A 12,175-nucleotide genomic window follows, 5' to 3' on the forward strand; every position below is an offset into this window, starting at 1 on the left:
AAATTCCTATAACATCAAACTGTTACTAATTATGGTTCTGGTCATATGCCGTATGTTTCCCAGAAAGAACAAATGTTCCATGGAAAAGTAAGTGGCTAACAAGGGTGGGAAAAACATATAGTAAATGTTCTTGTTTTTCTTGGCTGTTTAATATAATGAAACATTCAATGAAAAATATGAACATTCAACTGCAACTACTTCTTACCACTTCAGAAAGACACTCTTGAACTTCTGAAAGTTAGAAATCTATGTTCCAATAGCATTATCAAGTAATTTATTCTAAATTTCTTACATTTAAAATTTTGAACAATGTTACTCATATCCCAGGTGTTTTTCCCAGTAGAAATTTAGCTAGTTAGTAGAAAGTTAAACATCTAACTCCATGTGAGTCTCATTTTCAAAAAATACAATGTTAGACTGCTTAAGAGTTTCAGCGTATCCCCTTGAGCTGCATAAAAGAAAGCCATTTTGGTTTAAAATACAGTTTTGTTTCTGTGGGGTTTCCTATTAGGAGTACATTTCTCTCAGACAATTTCTCAATATTGCTATTTAACAAGCTAAATTTTAGATTTCTTCTAAGCTCCCTTTATTTTATTGAAATAAAGTTAATTACAGTGAGTTTTTGCAACTATCTAGGGAAAGAAAATCAAATTATTGATCAAATGATCTTCATTTATTTAATTAATTTTTTTAACTTTTTTTGTTGAGTTATGGTCAGTTTACAATGTTGTGTCAATTTCCAGTGTAGGGCACAATTTTTCAGTTATACATGAACATACATATATTCCTTGTCACATTCTTTTTTGCTGTGAGCTACCACAAGATCTCGTATATATTTCCCTGTGCTATACAGTATAATCTCGTTTACCTATTCTACATATGCCTGTCAGTATCTACAAATTTTGAACTCCCAGTCTGTCCCTTTCCACCCCCTGCTCCCTTGGCAACAATAAGTTTGTATTCTATGTCTACGAGTCTGTTTCTGTTTTGTATTTATGTTCTTTTTTTTTTTTTAGATTCCACATATGAGCAGTCTCATATGATATTTTTCCTTCTCTTTCTGGCTTACTTCACTTAGAATGACATTTTCCAGGGACATCCATGTTGCTGCAAATGGCATTATGTTGTTGTTTTTCAAGGCTGAATAGTATTCCATTGTATAAATATACCACATCTTCTTTACCCAGTCATCTGTCGATGGATATTTAGGCTGTTTCCATGTCTTGGCTATTGTAGCTATTGTAAATAGTGCTGCTATGAACATTGGGGTGCAGGTGGATCTTCATTTATAAAGGCTATACCAGCACTAGCAGGCTGAGTGTATGTTTTATTTCAGCAGATTTTATACTAAAGAGCATTATTTATACTAAAGAGAGTGTATTTTTAAAATAAATCAGTCTGATATTCTCATTCATTCCTATTTTCAGTCTGATATTTCTCATACAGGTTAGGCACGATAATCTTATAGGTGCTAAAAAGTGATCAAGATTTGATCAAAGATACCTTGGTGCTGTTAGGTGCTGTTACCTGTAGTAGGATACTTCTGCATTGAATACATGTGCTTACTATGTGACAAGCAATGCCAAGTGCTAGAAGTATGATGAAAAAAGCAGACCTAGCTCCTGTCCTCATGGAGTCTAGGGCGGTGCTTGTTAAAGCGTGGTCTGTGGACCAGTGCCCCCTTATGAACTATTTCTTACCAGACAACAATAGGACAGGTACAGAGATTGCAAGTAACTGCTAGACACTTTTACAGCATTGGCCATAGCTGCAATATCCAAATGTGTGATCAAGTGGCCTCGGTTCACTGAATGGGGTCTAGACCACTTTGGATCTGTGAATTTCACAGTGTGAGATCTAAGTACTCATTATGGACAGGACACATATTGGCCCTAATGAATTGGAAATAGTAATAAAAAAAATCTAGTCCTTCCCATAGATAGTTTGAAAAGTACTAGTGTAGCACTTTCCAAACATTATAGGAGAGAAGGAGAGAGAGAGAGAGAGAAAAAGAGAGAGATTAATTCCAACTGAGAAAATTTGGGGAAATTTCAGGGAAAAAAATGATTCTTAAGCATGGATTGGAATCTGAGGGGCAGAGATCACAGAGCTATGGGGCAGAGAGAAGAGCTATGAAGGCAGAAAAGTGCAAGGATGCCCCAGGCCACCTAGTTCATTGCAGCTGGAGTGTGATATGGGTACAGGGGCAAATGGACGTAAAGGTGATAAATCTGAAAAGATGGGTTGCAGCCCAGTTAGTCCAAGGCTTTGAGTGCCATGAAAAAGAATTAGAACATTATTCTTGAGACGACTGGAAGTTCTTAAATATTCCCGAACATAATACTGACATGAAAGAAAGCTCTATTTTACAAAGTAACATTGGTCCATTTGAACTATATGCAACACTTTGAGGCAGGAGGCCTTTAAGCAAAGTAAGTAACAGTAAAAAGGAATTTTAAATATAGTTCTCTTAATGGTGTCATATATTAGTCATATGTCTAAGCAAATTTATGCCATCTTAAGCCTCCCGAGGCACCACAGCAGAGTAAAATACCGCTTTAGAAGATTTAATCGTGTACGATTAAAATGACTTTGAAATGCCATTTCTTAGCTTAACAGTGACAGAAAGAACACACATTCTTCCCTTTTTCAGAAACTTAGAGTAAACCACGGGAACATTAAACCACTATACTTTCTAATAACTTATGCTAAATGTCAAGTACCATCACCAAAGGATACCGAGTGGCATTTTTCTCTCTCTGCTGTTCTCGGCTTTCTCTACAACCAGAAATGAACTCGCTGAATGTGCCTCCTTTAAGTTTCTATATGTCACCAAAAGGCTATTAGTTATTACAGCTGACTGAGTTGGAGTCCTTTGTGGCATGAAGATTCCCATAAATGTATCTTTAAAGAAACAGTTGAGCAGCTAAGCAAGTTTTAAACTATGAGGATAAAATCTTGCAAGGTTTTAACCAATAAAATAAGGCCCTCAAAGTGTAAACCATCCCTGCCCCCCAGGCCCCAAAACATATTACCATGTCAGAATGTCACATATTTGGCTGAATAAAAATCTAATTATTTAGACTTCGGGTTTCATAATAGCATTTTTAATTGTGATGTAAGAACTATAGAATTATAAAGATACCATCCTGTTAAACTAAAAGCTATGCATTTAGAATTGGACACGTTTGCAATACAACTATAATACAAAGCTAACACAGCACTGAGCCCTGATTATGATATACTAAAGAAGTCATTCTCAACTGAGAGCGGTTTTGCCTGCCCCAGAGCACATGCGACAATGTCTAGAGAGGGCTGTCATGACTGGGGAGATACGACTGGCATCAGGACGCTACCAAATATGCTACACTCCATAGGACAGCCCTTCACAACAGAATTTTCTGGTCCAAAACATTAACAGAGCTGCACTAAGAACTCTTGTACTAAAGGATCACACTAACAACATTTCTATTATTCCTCTTGGATTATACGGAAATAATCACTTTGATTCATACAACTTGGAAATTAGAAACAAGGATGTTCCTGAAGATTAAAACATAATTATTATGCCTCCCTTTGATACAATGAACTACTTTCTGATTTTTGCAAGCAGGACCTGAAGGTGACCCTCACAAGTGCTCTGGTTTAATTCCATCAACGGTAATACTTTATAGGTAGATATGCAGACACTGCCATCGGGAAATCTTCAAGCAGAAAAGACAGGCATGATTGAAAATTCAAACAAGGGTCCAGATAAGTATTATTTTCTGAATTGTAAGTCACTGATGCTTTTAAGATGCACCGTCAATTAAATGACAGCTTTGGGGAATGTGGCAAAGAAATGTCTCTCCTTAAATGTACACATTGATTGTAAGATGCGAACCTTTTATAGAGATAGCAAATGTGCAAAACCTATACAGTATTTTAAGTGTATCATAAGATATACTAAGCTCTTTTTATCAAAAGAAATAGACTCTGGAATATTCTCCCTCTTGGATCCTTCTCCATCGGCGTTAGCCTCTGTTGTTTTCACTTGAGTCTTTTTGTTGCTCCCCTCCTCCTGCCCCCACCATTCCAAGAAGAGATGGTAAGGACCTGGGGGGTGGGTGCGTGGGCAGTGGAATCAATTTTCTCCTCAGAAACAAGAACAAACATAAATCTCACAACTTCCCTCTCTTATTTCTTCTCTTGGAATTTATCCAAAGTCTTTGTGAACTGAGTACTGTGAAGAACACGTGCTGAGCATGGTCCTAGCTCTGGTAGAAGATGTAACTTTATTTAAATAAACAGAGGAATAACCACACTTAAATGCAATACAATAAATATTTGAAATGAATTTTAAAATTCCATCTAAAGACTACTCACATCATTTATTCACAAACAAAAAGTTACTATAAAATCTGCTTATTTGTTTACTAGCATATTATCTGCTTGGTCCACTAGAGTTTAAGATCCATGTGAACAGGGATTTTGTCTTGTATTTACTGGCTGAATGAGTTAATGAATGAATAATAAATACCTTCTCCAAAACAGCAGAGTAATTATACAATTGCAAACTCCTTTTAGGAGACAATAGGACTCACTCCATGTTATAAACTACCCATGTTCGTTCATGTATTCATTCATTCATTCATTTATTGTCTACTAAGTCTTTCATGATCTGCCCCGCCACTTTTCTAGCTTTCCCCCACATCGTGCCCCACTTGCTCTCCAGCAACACTGGCCTTGGTTCAGTTCCCAGTAAGCTCCATGCTCTCTTCTACCTCAGGGTTTCTGCCCAGGATACTCTCCTCCCCATTCCCAACCTCTTCAGATTTCTTCAGGGAAGTCTTCCCTGATCACCACTCACACTAGACGTAGTACCTGTATTTTATAGTCTTGGTTTCCCATGTTTCTTTCCCCACCTACCCCCATCACAGTAATGATCACATTTGTAAAATATATTTGTGTAATTACTTGATTAATATTTCCCCCCAACCTCACATCACTCAACTGTAGGCAGAAATCATGCCTGCCTTGTTCCCCACAAATATCCCCACCATCTAACACACTCAATAAATATTTATTGAATGAGTAAATGAATTAGGCTTCTAGTAACATGATGTGTTATCAAATATATAAGTCCATGTTATACTACATCATTCTCCACAAGGGCTCCAGTTAGTAGGTGCTTTATCAATACTTTTTGGTTAATTGGAATTATCATATCTACTACAAACTACATTCTCCTAAGTCTACATGACACTAAAGGAACTTGTTGCAAAATTGCTGGGAAGTCAACTACTCTCTTTCTATTCTTTTCCTACACACCAATAAAAAGCAGTTTGGGTTTTTTTTTTTCTTTGAACTTATTAGCTGTTTTGGCATTAAGAACATGACTGAATGGAAAATAGTTGTCAGTGAATCAATTATTTGGATGATCAGTATTTGTCTCTATTTAAAAACATCTGAAAACAAATCTGGAAGGGTACCCTAATTATCCCCTAGATATTTGGTGTCTTGTGCTCTCAGCCTCTGAAATAATCTCTCCCCATTACTGCTCCTGAACAAAAGCTATACTGTTGACAAAGTAGGTTTTTTAATAGAAGAGGATTTCTGAGACATTGAAAATATAGAGAGCTCCAAGGCTAAGAAGATTAAAATAGAATTTTTTTTTAAGAGGAGGAGGAAAGAGATCTTTAGTGCAGAAAACTGTAGAGAAATATAATTCCATATAACAGCATGTAACTGAGAAGCTAGTCACATAGGAAGCCTTGGGGGAAGAATATGGATTTCTTGGGGATCCAGACAAAATAATTCTAGCCTAAGGAGCTAAAGAGAGATACCCAGACAACAGGAAGTCAGAAATAATCGTAAACCTAGAGTCTATTCACATACTTCACTTTAAAATGGTTTCCTTACATGTATCTTTCCTATCTATTGTTGTCAGGAACTCTGTCACTAGGCAATTTTTACAAGAGAGTCTGGAATTCTTGAACAAAATTCCAGAAAGCCCAGGAAACTGGGACGGTGTTTGCTAACTTCGGCCATTCTTTTGGAAAGCCCCGGTTAGACAGCTTAGTCTCTGTGACAGGGTCATCCTCACCCCTGCCCTTGCCCAATCCTCTCTCAAGCCAACAGTAGTTGAGCAGGAAGTGGCTTCTTCATGCCTCAAGAGCTTTTCAGTCAATTTTTTATCCAAATTATCCTCCTTTGGGTGTGGCAGATCCTCAAATCTGCAGCATGAATTCCTGTAGCCCCTCCTTGCTCCGCATGAACCAGAGATGAAGTAGAGTGTGTCTGGGGCTCACTCAAGAAGGGAACCTGCAGTGAGGAATCACCTGTCCCTGAGGTCACAGACACAGAAGAGAGACCTGGATGCCTGAGGAGGGGCAGAAATGGCCGGAAACCAATGGCAAACACATTGATTCCCTATACCTTCCTGTCAAGGGAAAGGGTTCTTATGTTGGATCATACTCGTGCTTTACTGTCTTTGGGCAAAAATGCACATTTTTCTATTATTCTTTAGTTTGATATCAGAAAGATCCAAGGAACGAAGCCAATGGCTACTATCATGTTTAGGGTTGTGATATCCATTAAGTACTTCAGTCAGAGTATCAGAAGAAGAAAGATCCTCTTCAGTTTGCCTGATCACTACCAACTTAAATGTACAATTCTTTCTTGGCCTCCAGGAGAAATGCATTGGGACTGAGGCTTAGTTCTCAATGTCATGAAGAAAAAACCAACAACAACAATATATTTTGGTTAGCTTGACTTCAAATACTTTCTCTACTGTCCTATACAGATCTTATCAAAAGGACTAGCCTACCCAGTTTGGAATAAAGGCCCTTCACTTTCACTTTCTTGTTACATCCTGTTGAGCCATGTTTCTCATCTAATAATCAAGCCACAGAGACTTAATGGGGATGAAGGTAGTGGGATGAAGAAAAGCTAAGTACATTTAAGTTTTACTTTATATAATTTCTCTTCCCTCCAATATCAGCAAAATACAAACTAAGGTTTTGTTTTTGCCCACATTTATTTTAATATTTTTGCCAGTTGTCCTTAGATAAAACTATCTGACCAAGTAAATATTAGACTAATACTCATGCCTCGTTTACAAACAGCCACAAAAAGTATTACCAGGGCTAAAGCCGTATTACCTTGCCTACAAATCTTGGCTGGCTCTCATCTGAGGCCATTAACATATTTTGAAAAATTTCCAAGACATTCATAAATCATAGATTTCCCTTCCTGAAAAGCCAATTTCCTAAACATTCAATGAGACGGCTTTTGAGACCCACGTCAACAAATTAGGAAAGTAATCATGTCCCTACCTTAAGAGCAAAGTCACTATTGCAGGTGCTGCCGTCCTGACTACACTATAGTAGAATTTCAAAAGAACCTTTTCTGAATTACAAAACATTCCATCTGCTTGCTGCACAATATCCTCTTCAATTTTCCATACCAAATGAGTAGATTTGGGAAGTAAGGAGGGGCACATACTTACTGCCCTTTTTTCTAGGAAGCAAGTCAGGTTTTTACTTCATTATCACTTCTATGTTTTTTTTTTTTTTTGAGTAAATTTCTTTAGGTTTCTATTTAATCAGAAGAGAACAGAATTTTTTAAAAAATTAGAATGGGTGCATAGTTTTCGGTCAAACACAAATTCATCTAGAGTTGAAAATGGAAATGTATACTCATAGCAAAGCTTTCATGCAGCTACAAACCAGCATTTTCTATATGAAACACTAAACACACAACAACCTAGGATGCAACATCTCTGCATTCTGAATCATAATTTACACAATTTAAAACCAAGGCACATGAGAGGTTAAAAAAGTAACTCACGCTATGCGGTGGCGCAGCGCCTGGGACCCGAGAGCCTCCGCAGCTATCCCAGCAGATCTCACCAGCAGCTGTGTGGCCCTGCGACTGAGAGCACTCATAATTAATGAATAATTTACTTGAACATTTGACAGCTCAGTAAGTGGTTTATGCAAGGCTGTTACTTTTATTTCTTCTGTAGCTGCCTTTGCAAACAGGAAACAGGAAACACACCTACAAGAACACTGACATATCTCAGCCTAATTGGTCTTTAGCTCAAAGTACTCAGGGCTGAGTCTTGTACCACAGGGTTGTAATAAGTCCAGTCCCTAAAGAGCAAGACTCAGGTCCTAGCATTACACATTCTAAAATCTTTAGACAGAAGTTATGCAGGCAATTTTTACAGGGAAAAATAAGCATTCTTAAGAATATTCACTAAGAATATCAATATTCTTAATAATAATAATATTCTGACTATTATTAAGAATGCTTATTTTTCTATAAAGGACTATAAACTTCAGAATATATATAAATATATAATATATTAACATGTTATTTAAAATATATACATTATTTAAATAATAAATAATGTATTAAAATAATACATACGATTTTTTTCCTGGAATATACGTAGACACTATCATTCAGGAATCTTTTGGCTACAAATAACAGGAAACCCGACTCAAACTCACTTATACAAATAACAAAACAAGGAAATATTTTGGTTCATTGAGCTGGGGGAAAAATGCTGGATGTAGGGTTGGTTTGGGGGAAACAGAGGTTCACTATGTATATCATTTGATTCTTTGCAGTTCTCTGAGCATTCATATTCTCTGTAGATTGACTTCACCTTCTGGCTGCCTCTCCTTTTGGTGCAAAAAAAATCTTCAGCAGTTCAAGACCACAAGAGGATAGTGTAGCATGCTGGCCGTCCCAAGTTCTGAAGTCACTCTGATTACCCATCACTGAATCAGTCACTAGACTTTGCTGAATGGCTTTAAACTAATCAAGGCTTATCCTTAGAGGTGAGGGGATCATTCCAAAGAAAAATCATATGGAAAGACATTCCACCTACTAAGAGGAAGGGAAAAGGAATACTGGAGGAAATTAACAGATGTCCACCACAACAATGTTTGATAATAACATGGATCTGAAGATTGGTATTTGAGGCTGTGTACTGATGAAAACCCTGGATCTTGGCTTATCTGAAGATGTCTGAAAGAGAATGAGCTAAGGTTCAAGTGATATTGATTACCCAAGTCTTCGCATTTAGTAAGACTTGCTATTAACATTCGATTTGCTCTCTGAGAAAACAGTTCATAAGATTTCCACTTTGTTTATGAAATACCTTTTATCGTGTATGAAGTGATCTTGCATGTGACCTTCCATTTTGTTATCCAGACAACCCTGCCATGGGGGTAGGCATTCCCACCAGAAGCTCAGAGAGTGGAGCAGACACTGCTGGTAACCTGTCTGACACCCACTCTGCCCTTTGTCCTAACTGCACTTTGATTCTGTTCTGGGCAGCAATTTGCCCAGTTTAAACTGCAGCTAAGGATGGGCAGTAGAGCAGTTTGGGCCCGGGGGTGTGAGCTGGAGGCCCCAGGTGGAGTTGGTAGAAGAGCTCCTGTAAAGGGCTCTGGGATTCGGTTTTTGCTCTTTGCCCTTCTTCTTCCTAGGCCTGAAACTAATAAAATGCCAGATGTGGAGCCGTATTTTGTAGTCACTGAGTGAAAAGCATGAAGACAAAAGCCACATACTGTGAAGACTAAATAGGAAGGAGGAGCCCCTACACTGGGCCTAGTTTGCCTCCTCCTGGGCTGTTAGATGAGAAAAGAAAACTGGTTAAGCCACTTTAGGAGGTTCTTGTTACATGCAGCTGAACACACTCCTGATACAAAGAGGTTTCACAAGCAGGTAATGACAAACCAAGGCTTAACCCCAGGTCTCCTGAGTTCCCGTCCAGCAATACTTCCAGTAAACTGTGTTGCCTCACAAAACCGGAACCCATACTCAGAATACTATACAAACAGGCATTAAAATGTATGCTTTCTCTCTCAACAAATAGCTCATTTAAAGGATCTGAGCCATTGTTAAAATGCTGAGAGGGGATTCTCTCACCATTCCTCTGCTTTTGGTTTCTTTAGCTTTTTAACACATAATACTCAAGCACTTGAAAAATTGCTAAAGCAAAGATGCCTTGGCTACAGCGAAAGACACTTAGGTCAAGTGACCAAAATTTCCTTCACAGATGCCTAGTGGAGAATTGGCCATCTTCCCAAATCATGCCATGGATGAGTTTACTACCTAGATTTTCTCATTCATTTAGGTTTTAAAAGACAACAGAGGACTTCTGGTGTCTGGCTCCGCATGGAAGGAGCCTGGAAGTCACCACTCTGTCCTAAGAACAAGTACACGTCAACAACTCTTCTTGGATTCGGAAACCACTGCCCCCAAAATTGGAGAGACCAACAGGGGAATACAGGATGTCTCGGCTTCCCTGAGCAGAGCCTTGCCAGTGGAACCGTCACAGGAAGCAGGGCCAGGATAGGGAGACCTGAACTGTAACTGAAGATTGCTGGAGTCTCTGCGGGGACAACTCTGAGAGTTAATACTCCAGGGGGATGCAGTCACGGGGGCCCTCACAACACTGTGAGCTTTACTTCCACGAGCCCTACCAGATTCTCACAGTAAATATTACAGAAAAATCCCCTCAGGCTTCAGGAAGGGGAAGAGAAAAAAGCCATTTTGAAATAAGTCAGAGCACTCTGTAACAAAGCCTGCCCTCAGGTGATGCTAGTTAACCAGAGCCTAACTGACCTGAGGAAAGGAGACATTCAACTCCAGGCTCCTCTGCCTTCCACTGTGGCAGGAGGGGAATACTCGACCGCAGCCCACCTAGCCATCCTGTCCCACTTAAGTGGGGAGAAAAAAACTGACAAATACTTGTGAAGTTCACAGTCCTGAGACACAGGCTAACTAAAGACTAAGACCTAATCGTGGGATGCAGACAATGCTTCCTGTCCCTGAAAACTCCCACCACATCTCTGAAGATCTGTTTACAGCAGTTCCTTTTACCTGGTACATCATGCCTGGCTATCAAGAAAAAAATTACAAGGCACACCGAGAGAAAGAAAAAACCCACACAATTTTTAGAGACAAAGCATTAGAACCAGCATGGCAGGGAAGTTGGAATTAAAAGATAACAGAGCGCTCACAAAGGCTGGAATAATTTACTGAGCCAGAGTTAAGAAAGAGCCATATCCAAAGGTCAATTCCAGAGGGATTAAGGACTTAGCTGTGAAAAGTGAAGTGTTAAAACTTGTAAAAGAAAATATAGGAGAACCTCTTTCTGACCTCCAAATGGGAAAAGAGTTCTTAAGGCACAAAACTGCCAATCACAAAAGGGAAGGTCGATACATTTGCCTACTCTACTATTAAGTTCTTCTGTTTATCAAAAGGTACAGTAAAGAAAGTGAAAGATATGCCAGTATCTGAGACACGTTTGCCACCGGTGAAACAACAAAAGACCAGTATTCAGATTATACAAAGAAATGTTACAAATCAGTAAGAAAAAGACAACACAATAGAAAAATGAGCAATAGATCTGACACATTATCCCAGAGAAGAAAAATATGAATGGTGAATGAACATATGAAAAGATGAGCAACCTGATTTGTAATCAGGAAAATGCAAATTAAACTGATGGTGGGTGTATAAGTTGATATAAGCACTTGGGTACAATTTTACCCTATCTTATGGAACAGAATGTTCACATACCCTTCAGTTGAGCAAATTCACTCCTACCTATATTCTCTAGAGTAACTCCTGTGTATGTTTGCACTGGGAGACATGTACAAAGTGTTTATAATAGCTTTATTCAAAACAGCAAAAAGCTATACTCCTTATCTTGTATCATTATAACCTAGCTGAACTCACTTATCGGTTCTAGGAAGGTTTTGTTTGTTTGCTTTTGGTAGGTTCCACTGGATTTTTCTAGTAGATCATCATGTCATTTGTAAATAAGAGCAATTTCCTCTTCATTCCTGAAGGATATTTTCACTGGGTACAGAATTCTGAGTTGACGGGTCTTTTCTTCCAGCATTTGAAAAATATTCTGCCACTTCCGTTTGGCCTCTACTCTTTCTGATGATAAATCCACTTTCATTCTTTTTTTTTTTAACATTTTTTATTGATTTATAATCATTTTACAATGTTATGTCAAATTCCAGTGTAGGGCACAATTTTTCAATTATACATGAACATACATATATTCATTGTCACATTCCTTTCTCTGTGAGCTACCACAAGATCTTGTATATATTTCCCTGTGCTATACAGTATAATCTTGTTTATCTATTCTACATTT

The 12,175-nt window shown here is 38.3% G+C and overlaps 1 protein-coding gene across 10 annotated transcripts in view; it reads right to left on the minus strand.

Moving 5' to 3' along the window:
- The window catches only part of NCALD (neurocalcin delta), a 365,895-nt gene that overhangs the window by 146,832 nt on the left and 206,888 nt on the right, over positions 1-12,175 (minus strand). For 8 of the 10 annotated variants that reach the window (XM_072949553.1, XM_072949554.1, XM_072949562.1 and 5 more), the window contains one exon: positions 7,831-7,914. The exons of the other annotated variants lie outside the window; for them this stretch is intronic. The gene's annotated coding sequence lies outside the window, so the exon portion shown is untranslated. The remainder of the gene's footprint in view (positions 1-7,830; positions 7,915-12,175) is intronic. 10 annotated transcript variants of the gene reach the window in all.

The sequence above is a fragment of the Vicugna pacos genome, chromosome 25 (assembly GCF_048564905.1).
Source record: "Vicugna pacos chromosome 25, VicPac4, whole genome shotgun sequence".
NCBI classification, from domain to species: domain Eukaryota; kingdom Metazoa; phylum Chordata; class Mammalia; order Artiodactyla; family Camelidae; genus Vicugna; species Vicugna pacos.